This window comes from Schistocerca serialis, chromosome 6 (genome assembly GCF_023864345.2).
Source record: "Schistocerca serialis cubense isolate TAMUIC-IGC-003099 chromosome 6, iqSchSeri2.2, whole genome shotgun sequence".
NCBI lineage: Eukaryota > Metazoa > Arthropoda > Insecta > Orthoptera > Acrididae > Schistocerca > Schistocerca serialis.
This window is the reverse complement of record NC_064643.1, coordinates 645,194,486-645,216,952: the sequence shown is the minus strand read 5'-3', so window position 1 is coordinate 645,216,952 and position 22,467 is coordinate 645,194,486.

The following is a 22,467-nucleotide window of genomic DNA, read 5'->3' as shown; positions in this document are numbered from 1 at the left end:
AGACTGCAAGTTTCACTGAAACTCCTTGAGTGAAGCAGGTATTCTCAACCTTCTCTGCCAGTCCTGGGAATGATCGAAGTATGGCCTCAGAGCCTAGTCAACAGGCATCTTTTGTCCCAATGTGTGCTACAATTTGCAGTCAGTTGCACACTGGTCCTTCAGTAGCTACTGGAATAGTCTCTTCAACATGCTGAATGAGGCCCCCACGCACACACTAAGTCCACACAGACTTCCTTCCCATACCTTGCTGCCATTTCCATAAGAGGTGCAATTATTTGCCACATGTTTGTACTGCCGCTGATTGATAACCCCTACACTTATGCGTTTGCCTCCCCTTGACATGGGACAGACCACATTTCCCAACTGGTGAAGCGAGCCTCACTGTTTCAGTGTCACTGGAAGACAGCACTTTGAACTTCTTGGTTAGGGGGATGAGTGTTACACCATGAGTTCTCCCTAGTCCCTGTCTCCCCTGTACAGGGAGCCTAGCCCTACCCCTGACATATCATTCACAATCAAGTGGATGAATATTGATAAATCCCATACTTCCTGTGGAGACAGGGTTTACAAGAGAGGATAGTATTTGAGGTACTTCGGTATTCCTTGTGCACAACTCTTGGAAGCCTTCCCAACACACCCATTCATTGCAGCTGACAATTGCTTTGTGGTGGTCAGAGTGATTTCCAGCTGCTTACTAACAGCAACTAACTCATCCCATGCCCGAGGATAGCACACTCAATGTGGCTGCTTTGTGGCTGGTGCAGTGTTTTACAGATTAAAAACAAGTAACTTCAAACTAACCTTGCTGATTCTTTTAGTTTATGGGTCTGGTTTGCTACAAGTATTAGAAGTCATGTGATTAACAGCCAACATGAGATATCTACAACAGAAAAATTTAGTATAAAATTTTCTGTTTCTCTGAACATTTTTGACATTATCGCCACAAATGAATTCAACAATAGCATTTAGTTCATGATAAGTGCAAACAATGTTGATAAATATTAAAAGTGAAAATCAATGAGAGAATAAGAAATGCACATTTGTAACTTAGAAAATTCTCAAAAATATACATTTGCAACTGTCCAAAACTGTCAACATTTTTCCTTTTTTTCATGTAAGTATCAGACAATTAGTCTATCTGCAGTTTTATATATGGGTGTGACTACAGCATATTTATATGTTAGGAAGTATGCCCCGAGTCACCGATTACAAAGACAGATAATGAGCAGTCATAACAAATTGGCACAAAAGTTTAATATTATGCTAAAACTATTATCAGTCAGCAGATTTCTTTGTATATGTTCAATATCCCCTGTTACAACTATTTGGTACTGGGCCCACACACTTGAGCAACTTTCAAGGATGGGTCATACATGTGTTTTGTATGCAATCTCCTTTGTAGACTGACTGCATTTTCATAGCACTCTTTCAATTAACCAAAGTCTGTCACAGTATTTACCTACAACTGAGCCTATGTGATCGTAGTATTAGATATCACTCTTGCTACTATGGCTTATTAACAGTGTTATGTTGTTGGCCAGTCAGGATTGGATGGACTGCATCAGGATCAAAATTAATCTACAATAATAATACCACAGACATAATAATAATATTAAAATCGCAATACTAGAATTGTTGCTAGTGTCAAAGCACTGAGATAATGTTAGGTGGTCATTGTTCCATCACTAGAAAAGAATTCATCCATTAAGTACAATGACTGTTCTTTTAGGTGTCTCAATATTTTTGCTTGAAGCAGCTCCATTGATGTGTACTGAACACTGTTTGATAGGGCACTAAACATTTTCTTGACCACTGTTGGGGAGATACTTTGCATCTTTGTTAGTCAACAAAATGGTTCAAATGGCTCTGAGCACTATGGGACTCAACTGCTGAAGTCATTAGCCCCCTAGAACTTAGAACTAATTAAACCTAACTAACCTAAGGACATCACAAACATCCATGCCCGAGGCAGGATTCAAACCTGCGACCGTAGCGGTCTTGCGGTTCCAGACTGCAGCGTCTTTAACCGCACGGCCACTTCGGCCGGCTGTGTTAGTCAACATCTTGGACTGTCTGGACTACTCTGATTTTGGGCACTGTGGTGTCTCTTGCTGTATGTGTTATGATTCTTGCATAAATGTTTTACCACCAACTACTGGTAAATGCCCACAGTCATCATACTTAACAGATATTTCCTTCAATTACAGTTTTCTGTTCTTATATCGAACTTGGTCTCGAAGTATACATTTCATAGAATTGGAAAATGCACTGAAATAAATCTACTTTTGGACCACAATTCATGTATTTCCAAAATTATTCTCTACTCTGAAGGAATATCTTACTTCCCCAACACACAGGTAAGAAACAGGTGCTACAGAAAAATGAAAATCATACAACTGAACTATTTCCACAGATAGTGCCTCCTCTGCATTCAGGGGTGTACATGTGAATTATTTGAATAAAAAATAAATATATTCCTTGACATTTAGTAAATGAAGAAATTCTCTAAATTATTACTCATCTAATTTGCAATGTGTTTCCTCAGAGGGTAGTTCATTGCTCTCCTTCAAGTTAATTTACTGTTATAGTAGAAATAAAGATGATAACAGCTAAAACATTTTCATGTGCTCCAATGTCACCAAGGCAGCATGTCAACCTGTGTGGTTTGTCTTCATTTATTTCCAACATCTCTCTGGCCTCATCGAATATAACATTTGTTTGTTGTAAAGCCTGTGTTGTACATTTCCCATAGTGAACACTGCTGTCACACGCAACCTGTTGAATGTGTCCACTTGAGCTAGCATCATTAACAGAACTGAGAAACAACAGAGCCCTAGTACAGATCCTCATGGCAAACCTTTTTGCAAATTTTCACATGGAATGGCTCTTTGGTCAGATACTACTTGAAACTATTAGTTACATACAACCCCAAATCTGTAGGAGGACTTCAAATTAGCAAGCAGGGCCTTATGGGATACAATCAAAGGCCTTATTAAGGCCACAAAGTACCAATGCTGCAGCCTCTCTCTCTGTCTCTTTCTTTCTTTGAAAAATTCATTCATCTTCACCATCAGGTATAGAGGTAGTGCTGTGCATCATGAAAGAGACTATTGTCTTCGAAGTAGTGTTTCATTACAGATTCTATCATCTTGGCCACAAATTGTTACATCAAGGTATTTGTATGAGTTGACAGATTCTAACAGTGGCTCACTGGTTCTGTAGTAATGGGGCATTACTTTTTTTTCTGAAATGCACAGTTTTACTTTTCTGGACATTTAAAGCAAGCTAGCAATTTTTGTGCAATTTTGGAGTCTTATCCATATATGGCTGGATAATTGTGAAGATTTTTTGAGATAATATTTCAATAGAGATAACTGCACCATCTGCAATGAATCTGTTACTCTTAGGTGCAGTTCACACAGAGATTATACGACATGCGATGCGAACCACGATACAATGCAGAAGCAACCTGCATCGACAAAGCACGTAAAAACATAGATGAAGCAACTTAACTGGTTCACACTGGGGCAGCAGCAATATGACACCAACACATAACTTTTTTTTTTATTGCCCGGGACAATATGGAGTTCTTGTCACTCCAGGCAATTAGTGACAGTACGGGAAATTTTGAGTCATCCAATGCGCCTAAGAAAAAGTTGTTTTATATACAGGAAGCAAAGCTATATCCACCTCTGTGTTAGTTTTTCAATATAATGTTTACTTTTTACATAATAAAACTAAAAAGCACTATTTTGAGATTCATGTGCATTCTCGACTATACTGTCTTCACTGTTCAATTTTGTGGACATTGGTACAAATATTTGATTTTATTTATTTATTTATTTTTTTTTTTTGCATCTTATAGTCTGACACCACACCTTGTTAATGAACCAGTTTTCTATTTGTTATTTCCCATAGTTATTGTGATGCTTTGCAAATAAGTAAACCACAGTACAAATTTTGAAACTTTCACAGTGAAGAATGTAGTCACTGGCCAGTTTAAATTTGTTGGGCTTTAGGTCACATATAGTTAAATTATTGAAATTAGTTTTAACAGTGTAAAGAGGGTGATGTTCCATTCCATTCTTGAGAATATATGTGAGATCTATTGGAAGTTGTCCATGATGAGGTCAGCAGTTACACCCCACACACGTTATTGCCACTAACTGTGCGGAGTTGCCTTTTGTTTCTCCTTTTTGTATGCTGACAATACAAGCCAAAGCTGTAATTGAAAAAGCTGCTAAAACGAAAGAGACACTGGGAATCATCAGGTGGTGATTCCAAATGGATGTTTTCTCAGTCTATGCTCCCTCATAACCATAAACTTTGTGACAAGCATAAAAAACTCTGAAAGCTAAATTTCTGTTACTTCTGAATGAGCAGCTGGACAAAGTCATGAAGGATGTCAGGATTTTTCTTATAATTATGGGTTTCTGCCACTGCTTCAAATACATTGTCTTCTCCTAAGCAGGTTCACCTCACACTGCTACACCATTGATGCTGACTGATCTCACTTCAAATCCAGCAATGTTTTTCTGAATACTCCTCAAGCTGAATCACATACCGTATTTTATGACTACTGAGACACACTTTTTTCTTCAAAAAATTAACCCCAAAATTCAGGTGCATACTATACTTGAAATTAATGTAAATAGTCCAGCATTTGATTTAAAATTCCTGCCAGTCTTAAAAAAGGCCATATATTCAATGTCATGGAAAATCTATTTCTATCTAGCAACACTGGATTCATCTGGCAGCAGCAGTGCACCAATGCAACAAACATGTATTGTGGGGATTCACAAGCTTGCTAACTGTCTCCCTCCCACCCCTCCCCTAAACACAAACCAAGAACAATGTCTAGCCTATGATGGGTCATTGCAGTCTATGGTACCAGTGAACTTGAACTGAAAGTGATTTGTGTAATCCATAACAGTTCAATATTTTTGTTAGTAGCAACTTCCTTAACAGAAAAAAAGTAAAAGCATTCATATGATATAGGCTGTAAATTGGAAGTATGAAGAGGGCAACAATGATGACAAAGAGGAAAAAGAAGAAGAAGGAAGTTCAGCCGACAATTTTTGAGGATTTTAAAGGTCAGTTTGATTTTGCAAACTAAGAATTTTTTTAGTCTGGCTGTGCAATCTAACAACAAAAACAGTAAAAATGTTATTTCTTAAAAAAATTGCTTAGCAATTAAAGTGTGTCTTATAGTCTGTGGCATCTTACAGTCCATAAAATATGGTACTACTATGAGAAATTGAACAGTCGTGGCAATACTATCCTGGGTTTATCAATTTGTAACCATTACTTACATATGTATCATGCTGAATATACAGGGTGTCCCACTCAAACCTCTCTAATTTCAGGGACCCAGGAGAGAGAAACCACAGTAGATATTACAACAAAAAATGCACCATATTGTAGAGCATCCAAAGAATTTATATTCCCAATCAGAAGTACCAAGTATAGTCACCAGAGTGCAGCATGGTCAGTTGCCAGAGTGCAGCATCGTCACATGAAGTGAAAATGGCGACTCCACAGCAGCGCGTGCAAGCAGTAGTGTGGTTTGCAGAAACAAAATTGCTGATTACTGTGCAAAGAAATTATCGTCATGTGTATGAATGTGAGTCACCTGATGTAAAAACAATTAAGGAATGGTATAGGAAGTTTCTGGCAACAGATAGTTTTCTGAAACATTCTGGCGGTGCACGTTATGGAGTTTCAGAAGAGACAGTGGAGGACATCAGAAGCCCACGTAAGTCAATTCGTCAAGCATCTAGGGAACTTGATGTACCTAATCAACATTGCATTGTGTAGTTCACCAGCGTCTTCTTTTGTGTGTTTACAGAGGGCAAATTCTGCAACATTTGACGCCGAACGACAAACCACGCCGACAACAATTTGCTTAGGATATGATGCAGCATATTGATATGGATGAAAGCTTCCTGGAAAGATGTTTATTCTCAGATGAGGCAATCTTTCATCTATCAGGAAGGGTTAAGAGGCATAATGTTCAGATTTGCGGTTCGCAAAATCCGCATGTTGTCATTGAACATGTTTGTGATAGCCCTAAACTAACCATCTGGTGAGTGCTAATGCACGACAGGATTGTTGGACTGTTCTTCTTTCTGGAACAAACAGTGAATGGGTCAGTATCAGGACATGCTGCAGCAGTTTGTGTACCCTCAGATACAAGACTTGCAACCCAACATCATTTTTCAACAAGATGGAGCTTCACCGCAATGGTCAACGGCTTTTTGCAAGTTCCTGGATAGGAAATTTCCCAATCGTTGGATCGGATGTGGAGGACCCATTACCTGGCTACCACGTTCACCCATTATCACGCTGCTTGATTTCTTCACGTGGGGATTCGTGAAGGGCTGCGTGTATGCGAACAAAGTGGGCGATATTCCTACGTTGCGTCATTGTGTCACTAATGCAACTGCAACAATAACAGAGGAAATGTTACAAAGAACTTGGCAAGAAATTGAATATAGACTTGATAATAGTCATGCTACAAATGGTGTATTGACGATAAATAAATAAATTCTTTAACTTGCTCTACAATGTGGTGCATTTTTCATTATCATATCTACTGTGTTGTTTTTTTTTTTTTTTTTTTTCCCCTGGGTCTTTGAAATCAGGGAGGTTTGAGTGGGACATCCTGTACTTCCATACTATGTGGCCTTACAAAAAATAAACTTTTCATGGTGTCATTCACGTAATTTCACCAGCTTCCCTTACTGTAGTGAGTAGCTCCTCCGCATGAGAAACAGCAAGTAAAAAATGGAAATGGTTCAAATGGCTCTGAGCACTATGGGACTTAACATCTGAGGTCATCAGTCCCCTAGAACTTAGAACTACTTAAACCTAACTAACCTAAGGACATCACACACATCCATGCCCGAGGCTGGATTCGAACCTGCGACCGTAGCGGTTGCGCGGTTCCAGACTGAAGCGCCTAGAACCACTCGGCCACACCGGCCAGCCGTAAAAAATGAGTGTCCTGTTTTGTCTCAGTAGCTGATACTAGCTGCTCCAAAAAGTGGAAACTGTGTGGACTCATTCTGTACAATTTGTGGAATTTTTTATGTTAAGAGACCTCATGAGAAACCACAGCCAAACTTTGTTTGATATTTATAGTGAGGGAGAAGTTCGGTTTGGTTACACCAAACAACACCCATTTAGCAGTAGTTCATTTATTCACCTAAACACATGCAACGCTCACAAAGAACTGAACATGGCGGAACAGCCCAAAGACAATGCTCAGAGTCCAAAGACGATGCTCAGAGTATAAAGACAAGCGCATATTGATGCTGGTGTCGACCTCATTGGCGCCACCCTGAGGTGTATGGGTGAACCTTGTACTTCCTTTTCTTTTTCAGCTTTTTTTAGCTTTAAATAATATGCCACAATAACATCCTCATTAGAAGAGCTCACAATTTCAGCAGAAAGTGAAGCTGAAACAAATATGTGCTGTCCTGTTGCTTGTCATACAGGGAGTCACATTATGTATCTTATCATGTATCATATTACCCCAGTGGGAGCACAAAGTGTTCAAGTGATAATTGTAACCTTTATTGGAACGTGTTGTATCACATATCACATCATCTCAGTGTGGATCACATCTTAGCATTGTCTAAAAGGTCATTAATACACAACATCAACGTAAAAGATCCCAGCACACTTCCCTGAGGTACACCTGAACTTAGTTCTTCATCTGTCAATGACTCTTCATCCAAGATGGCATGCAGTTTCCTGCCTATCAAGGTGTCCTCAACCCAGTCACAAATTTTGCCCGATTTGTCTTACAATCATACTTCGATGATAAGCACGGTGTGATACAGAGTCAAATGCTTTTCAGAAGTCAGTAAGTACTGCATCTACCTGAATGTCCTGATCTGAGGCTATCAGAATGTCATGTGAGAAAAGTGCGAGTTGGGTTTCGACTTAATCAATTTTTTTGGAAACCTTGCTGGTTGGCATGGAGGAGGTTATTCTGTTCAAGGTACTGCATTAAAATTGAGCTAAGAATATCTTCTAAGATACTAACAATAGTTGGATGTCTAGGAAATCAAGACAGTACTGTAGTTTTGTGCGTCACTTCTGCTACATTTCTTGTAGATGGGTGTGATCTGTGTTTCTTTCTAACCAGCAGACAGATTTTTGTTCAAGGAATTTAGGATGTGTTATGGTTAAAAGAAGGGCTAATTCAAATGCAAATTTGCTACATAAACTGATAGCGATTCTATAAGGTTCAGGATCTTCATCTGATTTTAGCGATTTCAGCTATTTCTCAGCACCAATGACATTAATATCGATTTCACTCGTATTTGTGGTGGCGCAAGAATTTAACTTGGGTTATATTCCTGGATTTTCCTTTGTAAAGGATCATTTGAAAACTGAGTTCAGCAATTCTGATTTACTTTGCTTCCCTCAATTTCAGTTAGTGTCTCATCAATAAGTGTCTAGACTCTACATTTGATACCACTGACAGCCTTTACACATGAGTCACAACTCTAATTTCTTTGGATTTTGTGAGAAATACTTGGTTAATATTCTGCTAAGGCAATCATTGATGGCTTCACGCATTGCTCTCCTGACAGTTAACTAAGTTTCATTCATCATCTCTCTATTTATAGCTCTATTCTTTGTTTTACACCCATTATGCAGTAATACCTGTTTCTTCATAATGACTGTATCTCTTGAGAGGGTCTTACCATCATAAACAGTTCTGCTAGCACAGTCAGTCACTCTTTTCATGCTGAGCAAGAGTTCTTATACATGCTTTTGTCTCAAGTTCAATGTTTCCAATTGAGATTTGACACTACCGCTCCGTTATTAATACCCAGATCAGAATAACACCCAGATCAGAATAACAAAGTGATTGTCTGCTAGTTTTTTTTACAGGACAGCTATCTTAGCAGCAAGCAATTACAGAATGAGTCTGGTCATGCTTACTATACTGTCCATCACTGTCACATCTCTCTTCTCTTAGTTCAGGTGCCAGTTGCCAAATTCATTTGGAGCTGATGATTGGTGATGGTAACACAACAACTGTGACTTTCTTTGCATGGTTCTCTGCACGATAGAATGTCCTAAACTAGCGCACATAAAAATGATAAATAAGACAGTTACCCCTCTGCTAAACAAAACAAATACTGCTCATTGACAGGCAGCAAGTGAATGGATTCAGAATAACTATATTGTATGTGCTGACATACATGAACTATATGCTCCATGCTGAACTTTCCATCACTTTATTTTATTTTGATTATGGCACAGTTTACTAACTATATAAAGTTTTCTATTATTTGTGCCCTCCAATCTGACAATCGGTATGGCGTCTAGCAGGAATGATCATAAAGGTATTTCCCCTTTACAGTCTCCTGCATCAACCACCACACCAAGTGCAAGCTTGTAGTAGGGGAGTAGAACTTGTTTTCATTACTCTTTGTTACTGTTGTCACAACTGCCTCATGGTTGCTAATGCCAGTTTCAATATGGACATTGTAACATGGCAATCAGAAGCATCAGGTAAACTGCCAACATGTGCTGTCAATAACTGGCCAAGGCACATATGGTATTAAGAGGTGGGGCACATGAATGAGCTGCAGAACAAAGCTAAAGGTCGGGCTTAGTGGTACAGAGGTCTTTACCTGGGGTGTAGTTTTGATATTTTCGTGTCAAGGTGGGCCTTTCTTGCTGGGAGGAGGATGCATAATTCTCTACGCCTGTTTTTTTTTTTTTTTTTTTTTGGAAAAACCCTGGAGTAACTTCAACCATTTTATCAACTGATAATCAAATTTTGTGAAAAATCTACGCACATATTTATATTTGTACAAATGAAACGAGCTCATTGACACTTCACGACAGTTTGTATGATGAAACCTGACAGTGTTATGGCTTGTACACTAATACACAACATAATAAATAAATAAATATTTAATTATCATCATACTAATATAGCTAGAGAGACATACAATACTTCAAATGATAACCACTGACAACAAATACATCTGATCAAAATATCTTGGCGATTCATTAAACAATTCAAACACCACACAAGAATTAAAAGTAAGCAATATGCAAATTCAGCCTGAACCACAAGTTCAGACAAGTACACACAATACATTGACAGCATTAAGTAACTATACTCATTACCTACAATCCTACATAAAAAATATCCACACACATTATCTACAACACTACGTAAAAAAATGATGAACTGTATTAATCAGTAAAATAATGTGTATAATGTTTATAAAAGGAAAAGATAGATTGCTACTTACCATAAAAAAGACACGTTAAGTTGCAGACAGACACAACAAAAAAAGTCACTTACACATTATCTGTTGGTCCAAGCCTTCGTCAGAAAAGGCCGGGCCACACACACACACACACACACAGCCATCTCCAGCAGCTTGGATTGGAATGCAACTGTTGTGTAGAACAGAAGCAGAAATCTGAAGGGGGTGGGAAGGGAAACGGATAGCAGTGTACGGGTGAGGGGAGAGAAAAGCACTATCTGGAGGAGCCCACAGGGACTGGACTGGCTCTGAAGGAGCACACAGAGACTGGACTGGCAAAAGGTGCAGCATCAAGAGCTGTGGGACAAGGAGGGGGAAACAGGGAATGGAAAAGAAGAGGAGCAGGGAAGTGGAAAGATGGGCTGGTGCATTGGCAGAGGGAGGGAGACAAAGAGAGTTGGAGACAAAAATAAGCAGGTGATAGGACAGAGGTGGAAACTGCTGGTTGGAGGGTGTTGGAGACAGTAGGCTGCTGTAACCTGAGGCCAGGATGATTTTGGGAGTGGAGAATATGTTGTAAGGTTAATTCCCATCTGCACAGTTCAGAATTCTCCGCTATATTCCTTTGTTTCATGACTAACACAACTTTCAGTATCTAAGTCTGATTTTTTTTTTTTTTTTTGGATTCACATAAGATGAGCTTTACTTTCAGAATTACTAATAGTTACTCAGTCTTCATTTATTAAAACTTTCTTGGGACTAGGAAATTGTACCAAACTACCATTTTCAAATTCACTAACACCCTGGCCGGCTTTGCACAGTTAGCACTGAGTATCGACAGCCTGATGACTTGTGTGGTGTAGCTTATTTTGCTTGCAGGCCACTGTGTAGTTATGAATAAATTTCAGGGAACAATGTTAAGTAACTGAACGTCATGACTTTCATGTAACTTATGTGATGTAAGCAGCGCATGGAAGGAATGTTGCCTGGAGGCATAGATGCTGTGTGTTCCATATTGAATTGGACTCTGAAGTGACATCGCACAGCAATTAAGACAGCACATCATAATTTAAGTAATATGTTTACAACCAATGTACATACTGTATATGATTCACGGGTGTTTGTAGTGGAGACTGGTTGAAGTGGCACAAATAAAAGAAAAAATTAGAAAAAAACATGCATCATGTACAGTCAGTACACTCAACTACAAAGTTATACTGTCTGTTCCAGAGTATAACAAGCTAGGAGAGAGAATGCTATCAACATACCGCCAATCTCATGCATACTTAGTGTATCTGACAAAAAAACGGCAGTTGAGAGGAAAACAGTTATCTATGAGCATTGCAGCCAGTAGTAACAACTTGCACTTTTTTTTTCCCCTGCGACATGAAGTGGATGTTGCAATAATATGGAATTCTGTGAACTAGGTGATGGGAAACAAATTATTGACAGTAGCTAGTACTTAAAGTAACTCTGATCACACAAGAATGAGTGGACTGATGTTTGGTGCGTGCTACACTGGCACATTTACTGAACAACATTTACCTGTGCTTAGGGCAGACAAAAGGGCTCCTGTTCTACATTCTTTGTTAAGAATCACTATGAGCCATTGTACACAGAGATGTTTGCACTAGCCATGTAATTTCTGCCCACTGGATCTATCAGGTTGTTGCACCCAGCAAGCAGTCTAAATGCTCAATGACATTGGAGACTGGAGAAGGTCCATCCAATCACATAACTTGGAGATGGCTAATGGGAAGTTTGAAAGAGTTATGGAACTCACTTGGGAAATAATGGAACAAAGGCAAGACTTGAATAACTACAATCTTTAATTGCTCATCTGAGCCAGAATTGGATAATGACATGAATGAAAATACACTACTCCTGATTGCAAGATCCTGTGGAGGGAGGTACACGGCTAAGTATGACTGTGAGCAGAGCCAGAGCGAATACTACAAGTCCAGGTTCCGGGGCTGGCCTACAGAGACCTCCCTCTTGGACCACTGTCTATACTGAACTCTCCACAGGCTACAACACCTTTGCATTTATACTGTGTGGCAGGCCACAACGCCCCTTCCACGTTGGTGCATCTGGTCAGTGCCTTGCGGGGCCTCAAGTATAACGATATATGGTCACTGCCACCTTCAGGGCTCGACATGTGATACCTCATGAGTCTACGTAACATTTCTGGTCAACACCCAAACGAATGCCCTTTTTGTGGCATCTCCTTTGCACTCTGTGTACATTCTAGAAAACTTATTTGTTCTGGCTGCTGTTCTGTCGCCTTCAATGCACTGCAATTCTTTTTTTGCATATGCGATACACCCCCCCCCCCCTCCCACCCCTCTTAGGGAAAAATTTGTAGGCACTGTCCTCAGCGACTACAAATTTTTATACATAGTTTTTCGCAATTTTTATTCCATTAATCAGGAAACATACACATTCATTCTACAATAATGTCCAAAAGATACACATAATTGCTTTACAACTGTCCATGACAGAAATGTATATAAATCTATCTTTTACTGTAAGAGAAACATTCACACTTTTACATTTCACACTCAATGTCATAGTTACATATTCTAATACTTGGAATAAGATACATTTTATTTGACAGTATGAGACATTTTTTCAACTTTACAATAAATTACACTTGATTCATCAATGAACATTTCAAAACGTAATTGCAATTTCAGTATGTGAAAGAGGAAACACTTCAGCTAGGTTTTTTTTTTTTTGGACCACTTTCTACCAGTGTTATCATTCTGCAGTCTGAACACTTCAATAAGCACTACTTCTTAAGTCTCTATCATGCACAAGAGATCTGTCAAAAATTTTCTCTCCTTTGTCTCTGCACATGCTTTTCGTAGGGCAGTACCTGACTATATTCCTCTATGCGCACCGATTTAGTGTTTTTAACAAATGTTTTTCTACAACAATCTTTATCCATTGTTTTGCATGCAAATTTAAAACAGCCTTGGCAACATTACAGTATCTGCTTAGACAACATAATATTGCTATAATTACTACATCAGAGCCCATGAAACCCAGAAAGAGAAATGACTTAACAAGAAGCTGTTGACGGCACTTCTCTCCTGGTATTCAATATCACTTTGAAGCTCATCCAACTTATGTCCTGCAGCTGTTAGGTCCTCTAACTGCCTAACTGTAGACTGTATTGGCAGTTCCTGCTTAAGTTCACTTATATTCTTCCTTTCATTATTCACTATGCAGCAGTATATTTTCATGCTTAAGTTTGGCACAATATCACTACTGGTATCATTTATTTGTATTATATGTTCATGCTGTATCGTCACCTGAACCATATACCCACGACATTTACCTGAAAATTTTAACTTCCCTGTGCCTCAGAGCATCATGGCAGATGACAGTAATGCCTTTGGCTACTGGTAAAACAAACAGGTCTTCATTATTACTTAATGGTGTCCACAGACTTTCAGTTAACACTATTAGCTTCTGCACACAATCCTTTGGAACTTCTCACACTGGTTGCAGTATCTTAGCCTCAAAGTTCTCATGATCATACGTGAACAAAAGCATAAAAGTCTATTTGCATATTCTGGGGCTCTGATTAACTGAGTGCTATGGAACTTAACTGCTGAGGTCATCAGTCGCTCTGATTAACTGTCTTACACTGTAGCTGTTTGTTATTTAATTTTGCAAACTGGTGTTTCACATCATCAGTTAGCAGGAGCTCTTTCTCTGGGACAATATACGTAAATAAATGTCTCGTTCTGTCCAATTATGACACTAGTGGTAGTATTTTGTAGATGTTATACATGTCATTCTCTAATAGCGGAACATTTAACACATAACTTACGATGTTTCCAGCAACAAAAACATCCTGATCAATGGTTCTGATTAATTGGTATCATTTGTCTACCTTAAGGTTGACAGGGAACCAATTGTCTTTGATGTCATCTTTTATTATATCTAGATACTTTATGATCGGGACTTGATTGATCTGGTGTGGCTCCAGAATACCTTTCTGAGTGTTGACAACTGCTGATATTGACCTATTGTATTTCTGTTCTAGCTCACTGAAAATGTCCATCAGCTGTTCGTTGATAGTGATCAAAATTATGGCTCACTGTAACCCGTGATCAGTGTTGGTCTGAAATTCTACTATGCGCTGGCTTAATTACTTCATTCTATGAGTGATAATTCCTTCATTTTTCGTTATGGAGCTTACCATATGATTAAAACTAGTCAAGGGTGCTTTAACTATTGTCACTCACTCTTTCAAAAATTTGAGTGGCTGTTTCTATTGTCCTTCTAAGACATTTATCTTTGCCTTGAAGCACCTGGCGTCACCCTTGTCTAGGGTTCCAAACAGAATCTTACTGATCTCCCACACAAAGCTTAAGATTCCTCATTTCTTTGTATGGGATTCCTGCCATGCCAACTGCCCAATCACACCCAGTGTCTTCACTATTTTTCATAGTTGCCATAAGTTTGGCACTTTGCACTCATATTCAATAATGCCAACCTGTCTTTACAATATCCAACTGCTTGCCTGGTGAGAACCTCACCGCACTCTAATTTCTCTCTGTGTTTCATTAAGCAAAAGTAACTCACAATTTTCCACATAACATTGTAAATTTTTACTCGACCCATACTGTCATAATACAATCCCAGTGACGAATGGCACTTTGTTACTAGTGTGTACGGTTCCTGTCTGGCGTGTTCAACCTTGAGAAGTAGTATAACACCAATGAAGCAGTATGATGCCAATATTTGGAACTTGGTAAATTCATTCAGTCTTTTTGCATGTTTATTTTGCTTCAGACAGATTACAACATTAGGACCTTTTGTTCGTATCATTGTGTATCTAACTTGCACGATTGCCTAGTCGCACGTTCTAATCGAACAACAGTACCTTATCCCCACAACAGATTTCCTTTGGATTCTGGGTCCTACCGTAATAGTCCTCATTTTTTACAGTTTTTTAGAAGTCACGGGTCCTTCTACTAGCATAGTTTTCTGCTAATATAACACGCGTATCTCGCCAAGTGGTGCTTAGATCTCTGACTAATAACTTGCTACATGCTGATCCCACTATTTAAGTTTTAACAAACTTCCAAAGGGTATCATGCTGCCTCTGGATCTATAAGTTCAAACCCAAGATCACAACTGTCTAGGAACTCACTCAGTGTTCTTAGTGGCACCAAACAATTGCAGTATTAATTTTAGCACATCTGCCAAACTAACAAATTGCCTACTTTGTGACTCAGGTACATCAAAGCCTGCACCAGAAATATTATCTCTGTTTTACGGCATGCCTGCTAGTCTTTTAACTCACCATTCGACTTCTCACTGCTGCTTTTGCTGTTGCTTTTTGTTGTTGTTGCTTTTGTGCTCTGTCTGCTACGAAGTGTTGCCCTGGTGCCACTGCCCATTGCCACTGCTGTCGCCTCTGCTGATGTCTGCCTTCTGCTGTCTCTTGCCACCGTCTGCAACCTCAGGCGTCCGTCTGCACTGTGGCCGCTGCTGACTGCCCCCACACTGTGTGCTATCTGCGCTGCTGTCTGCTTCATCTGCAAACCCATGCCACCCACTGTGGCTGCTGCTGACTGCCTCTCGAGCCATCGTCCGTGTGCATGTGCTGCCATTGGCCGCCCCTGACCACTTTCTGGAACATCTTCCTTGACTCCTGGCACTGTCTGTCTACTGCTATTGAGGCCGCACTGCCCTGGCAACCTCCTGGGATGACCACTCCAGTCTCAGGTGCCATCTGTCTGCCAGGCTGGTCCTGGCCTCTTCTTCTTCTTCTTCTTCTTCTTCTTCTTCTTCTTGGGAGCTCCTTTACTCTCCTGTCTCCTAACTCTGCTGCTAGCCTGTGTAATAAAGCAAAAGGATCACAAATCCATTCTGCCGTTTTGCTTGACATCGGGCTGAGCACGTTCGATATTTGAAAGACTATTCCCGTAACTGGTGTAGTGATAACTGCACAGTAATCCACGACCAACCCCAACCAGAAAATACAGTCCCTATGTCGCATCCAGCGAGTTGTCTAGACACACAACGAAACTGAAGGAGGTCAGTCCAGTCAGCTAACATGGAGATTGCTAACTGGAAAATGGAAATACTTATAGAATTTGGTTGGGAAATAACTGAACAAAGGCAAGACTTGAATAACTACAATCTTAAATTACTCATCTCAGCCAGAAGTGGTAATGATTTCAATGAAATTACACTACTCCTGAACGCAAAATCCCTTGGGGAGAGGTACGAGGCTATGTATGAGTGCAAGCAGAGCCAGAGTGAATACTACAAGTACAGGACTCAGTCCTGACCTACACAGAAGTCCCTCTTGGACCACTGTCTGTACTGAACTCTCCACAGGCTACGCCACTTCCATATTTATACTGTGCGGTAGGCCACGTTGGCACTTCCGGACACTGCCCTGCAGGCCTCGAGTATGATCATATATGGCCACCACCAACGCACTGCCGCCCTTGCAGCTTGACACATGAGCACACATGGTACCTCTTAAGTCTACATAACATCTGAGGCCAATGCCCAAACCAGTGCCCTTCCTGTGGCATCTCCTTTGTACTTTGAATACATTCTAAAAAACTTCTTCATTCTGGCAGCCATTCTATTGCCTTTCAGGCATTGCATTTTTTAAATGTACGACAAGGTGCTAGATGGTGACAACTATCTGGTGTGGTTGATCACTGGTAGTTTTCGCTAAAGCGAAGATTTCATTTTAATTGTCATATCCAGTACATTTCAACACTTTCACAGATTTTACAAATCTGAACTAGCTGTGTTACCACTAATGAGAGTCTTGTCTATAGATACTTTAATATAAGGGGTGAACAAGAACTTTCCACATGAAGGCCACACTAACCTGTTGCCTGCATGTTTGTGCTTATTTATCCACATCTGTGTCATACTGGCTGTTAAATTCTTGGAATCTCTAAACACATTTTACCAATTAAATTTCACATGGTCCTGTTCTCAATCCCATGCCACTATCCTTGATGTTGACCTCACCCCGCCCAAGGTCAACTACAAACATCTGTTCTCATCAAACCTACTGACAAACAACAGTGCTTACATTTAGTCAGTTGCAAGCCTTTCCCTGTCAAGCATTCCCTGCCATACAGCCTTGGAATTAGAAGAAAATGTATTTGCTCAGATGCAGACTCTTTACAGCAAAAACCTCCATTCTCACTTAAGCCTTCACTAGATGTAGTTACCCCACTAGCCTTGCTAAAAAGCAAATTTTATGCCCTATCACATCCAATCCTGGTACTGCTGATCACTCCAAAACACAACTTAGGATGCGCCTCTTGTCACTCATTACCATTTTGGTCTTGAATGTATTAATCAGCTACTTCAACATGGATATGTCTTCCTAAAACCATACCTTGAAATGAGGTACATTCTGCCTTACAATTTGCCCACCACACTTAGAATAGCTTTTTGTCACCCTTACAATCTCCATGATGTCACTGTCATCCCCTTTGCTCCTCCTGCACACATTTCTCTACTCTATGGCTCCTACTTCTGTGACTATTACCAATGTTAACACTTGCCCTATGCATCATCCTACCACCACCCATACCAGCCCTGGAACTGGTAAAACATATATTATTAAAGAGAGAGCATCCTGTGAAATGACACGTCATACAGCAGTTGTTATATAAACACTGTTTAGCCTTTACATCGACATAACTACCACCACATTATCAATTAGGTTGAATGGTCATAGGCAGAGGGCATGTACTGGTAACACACACTATACTGTTGCAAAGCGTGCTCTAAAATATGACAGTCATGCAGACATGGGTATCTGCTTCACCACATGTGCCATCTTTATTCTTTCCCCAGACACCAGTTTCTCAGAACTCTGCATGTGAAAAGTGATGTTACAACATGTACTTAGTTCTCACCACCCACCAGGCATCAATTTATGTTAATTTCTTCACAGTAACTATTCCTTTCTTCACTCTATTTTAGTTTTCTATATCTTACATTTTCTGACCTACCTCCCCCCCACCCCCCCCAATCACATCATATCAATGCATTTAGCTTTCCTCTCTTATTAACTTGTGCATGATGTTTTGGTGGCAGTCTCTGTCTTTGAGTGTTACCCTATTTTCCACGTTTACGCTCTCAGGTTTTCATTTCTTCACCACAGCGGTCCCCAACAATCAGTCTTTCCTTCTCATTACATCGGGTACAATCTGCCCAGATCCAGGGTCCTGGGCAACTTTTCCAAACTGTCCTCATTTCCTAAACCTCACCAGTTCTTTTCCTTCAGCTCTCTTCCTTCCCCTTCAACTCTTCCGCCAAAAGAAGGAGCCATTAGCCATGAAAGCTTGCAAATTTGAATACCTTTATATGCATGTTCTCCTGCCACTGATTGGTGAGTAGATTTTTAATCTATAAAATTACATTATATTTTTAAAAATGTTGTGCTTGGCACACTAATACTGTATTCTGGTAAATGTGTAGCATGTTAAACTTGAAAGTTACAACCAGTTGCAAGTTTTAAATTCAACATTATATATTAATTAGGGCATGTCAGTTACATATTGATTTGAAGGAAGGAAGATTAGGATTTAATGTCCTGTTGACATTGAGGACATTTGAGATGGACCACTGTGCCATATTGATTTAAACATCCTGGTCACTTGCTGCTTTTATTATGATTTGCTTCATTAGTTTTACCTATAGACAAACAATGTAAGTGGGTGGAAGCTGATAACAAAATGAAATGTAATGTTGTATGTACATTAATTATAATAAGCTTCAGTGTATGTACATTAATTATAATAAGCTTCAAACTATTTGCCATAGTGTTGCTGTATCTGATAGTGGGTTCAGAGGTGAATGTTGCAGATGACTTCAAACAGAATATGAATGCAATCTCGTAAAAGTTCTATGATAACAAGAGCATAGTTGGTGGTGATTACCATTTGATATGTCGGTAGACCAGACACATTATGCTTATATTCAGTGTAATGGGCTTTATGGCCAATTTTGAGAAACCATTCTTTGAGAAACTCAGAACTTTCCTTACTACATGCTCTGTATTAATGCTGCGGTTGATAAACAGTAGGACAATCAATTGATTGTGGAACTAGAGATATTGTGTGGATTTGTAAATTAGCTATTTTATGCTTTCTGCTGAAAATTGTGATTTCCCTAGGTTTTTAATAATGTGATTACCCATGCTACTGGTGTTCCACGAGATCATAACTGCCTCAGAAGAGATGAAACACAGTTCTTCTGATTAATAGTATACACATGTTTTACGGATAATTCATAAATATACATAAAAGATGTCATTTTTTTTTTTTTTTTTTTTACTTGGTCCATTTGTTTTCATGTTATGTTCACACATGCGCAACAGAGTAACTGAAATTTCTTATTTTAATTTCACTTTCATTGGTGTTTTAAACCTTTTCTAATTAAATTAAAGCAATTTGTTTACTAATTCAGCACTTAGATTCCCAAATGAGGCACCGACATAAAGCACTGAGAAATTGTTCACGGGTACTTTCTGTGCACAAAATTTCACTTACTTACAATTAGTATTTTGAAGTATTTGAAGTTATATGGAGTCATATGCTACTCAGAATGTTGAAAAATTAAATTATTCAAAATTTAAGAAACCATTTCAAGAGACTACTGTTATAAGAATTTCATTAAATTCACTTGAGTTTGGCCAAAAGAGGAATGTCACAAATAATTCACTGTAGTCCTTTTGAAAATGAAATTAAATGTTTTGAGATATTTTTTCAGAGTAATAATAGGCATGGGGCATGATTGTCTGGGACCCTCCAAGAGGGTGTTCAACAGCCTGCCTTTCAATTTGACACCACTTTGGCGAGTTACATGTCCATTACCTATCCTAATGATCCTACCAGGGAAAAGGGACCTACAGTACAATGTTGAATACCAAACATGTATCGTTCCTGGCATAGATTCTTATCACTGAGATGTGGCAGCCCATGTTAAGACAAACTAAAAAATTTCAAGGTCTGGCCTGGATTCGATCCTGCTACTTTTGGACTGACAGGTATGCACTTCACCACTAGATCACCATGCCTAACATTTACATGGTTATTATCAGCATAAGAAATTTCATTTGCATGTGATCCAAATTTACTGGCCTTCAGATTCCTGTGTTATTCTGATGGCAGATAAATAGTGGCAGTTTCCCCTTTTTTTTTTTTTTTTTTTTTGAGCAGATATCACAAATATTCACTGTGTGTATAACACACAATAAAAGCACTGGCCGCCTACAGTAATCAATCCTCTAAAATAACTTGGTTAAAGCAGCTGTTCGATTTGCCAATTCAACCTATTGTGGAAACATGTTTTACCCGACTGGTGCTAGGTTCAAACACTGGCTGACACATAAACCTAGGCCTCACTCAGTGACAGTATCCACTAGGCACCTGTGTTCACTAGTTTGGGTTCTGGCAGTTGTGTTATTCCTCTTTTTATTAACAGTCTCAATAAGAGCATGCACAGAGCTGGTTTCTGCCCACACAGCCAGTGTCTCGCAGCCTGGCCCACCGGGTTGATAGCTGGGCCAGAGGCAGTGAGCTGTTATAATGGACAGAGACAGCCCATTAAGGCACTGCCAGCTCACTATACCAGCATGCTGTCCACTGCACCATGTGCTCCGCTATTGAATGAACTTGCAGCTCTTGGGTTGTGCTGTGGTGTGCCTTCATCTGCCTGCAATGTCCAGAGACTTACAGGGAGAGAATAACTCATTCACATTTTGTGCTACATAATTCCTACTATGAATCAATTGATTATTACAATTCCGATTATCTGATTTGATCCATTATAAATGGTTAAATGGTTTTTGAAAGCCTGTGACTGTGAAAACAATGGGTTTGTTTATAAATAAATCTTGTGGTACCAGTCACGATTTTTCTTCATTTACTTTTTGCATGACGTGCTTTGGGAAAAGATCCCCATTTGCAAGCCTGTTTTTCGTGTGAATTAAGGAATTTCCATTGATGTTGTCAATGTGTGAGAGATTGCTTCATTTCCTTGACTTTTATTGCAATATATAAGAAATACGCAATTTTTTTGTTGGTTAGCGATTCTTTTGGTGAAGTTAGTGGTGAAATTTAGAAGAATTTGTATTTACAGTTTTCTAATGGTTCATTTGTGCAGAGTCTCTCTCTCTCTCTCTCTCTCTCTCTCTCTCTCTCTCTCTCTCTCTCACACACACACACACACACACACACACACACACACACACTAAAAATCACACACAACTTCTTGTACACCTTACACATCGAAAATATCTTTTAAAAAAAAAAAAAAAAAAAAAAAAAAAAACAGTTACAAAGATCTTCTTACAAGTAGTCCACAGAGATAACATTATAGGTCTTCCACAGATTATGGTATGCTTTTGTACAGACCCGATTTTACAATTGTGCTTATTTCTATGTTTTACTATTTTTATTTAAGTATACTATTGAAACATCTGTAGAAATTCACTGATTCACTTTCAAGTTTTTCATTTAAAATTTTACCTTCATATTTTCTGTAATGTGAATATATCTCCAGTTCTTCTAGCAAATCCATTTGATGTCCCTTATTTAGTCAGTTTACATTTTGCTCTGTTTTTTCAAACGGGTGTCCTGTATTGTGTATGGGTGCTGTTATTGCTGACGCAGTGTGTTTGTTGTGTGTGTAGGCTTTAATGTGCTGTGTGTACCTGCTGTTGAAATTTCGCCCTGTTTGACCTAGGTAGAACATGGAGTATTCCGGGCATGTTACCTTGTATATTTTCTGTAATGTGAATATATCTCCAGTTCTTCTAGCAAATCCATTTGATGTCCCTTATTTAGTCAGTTTACATTTTGCTCTGTTTTTTCAAACAGGTGTCCTGTATTGTGTATGGGTGCTGTTATTGCTGACGCAGTGTGTTTGTTGTGTGTGTAGGCTTTAATGTGCTGTGTGTACCTGCTGTTGAAATTTCGCCCTGTTTGTCCTAGGTAGAACATGGAGTGTTCCGGGCATGTTACCTTGTATACATAAAAAGCAGCATGATACTATCTAAAGAACTAAGAACCAGAAAGCTCCCCCAAGATGTGCAGTTTATATCACTTGACATCATCAACCTTTACTCAAATATACCCATACAAGAAGCTATAACAGGAACCTTACGCAACACAAGAAACTTTCATACACAGATATTGTCAAA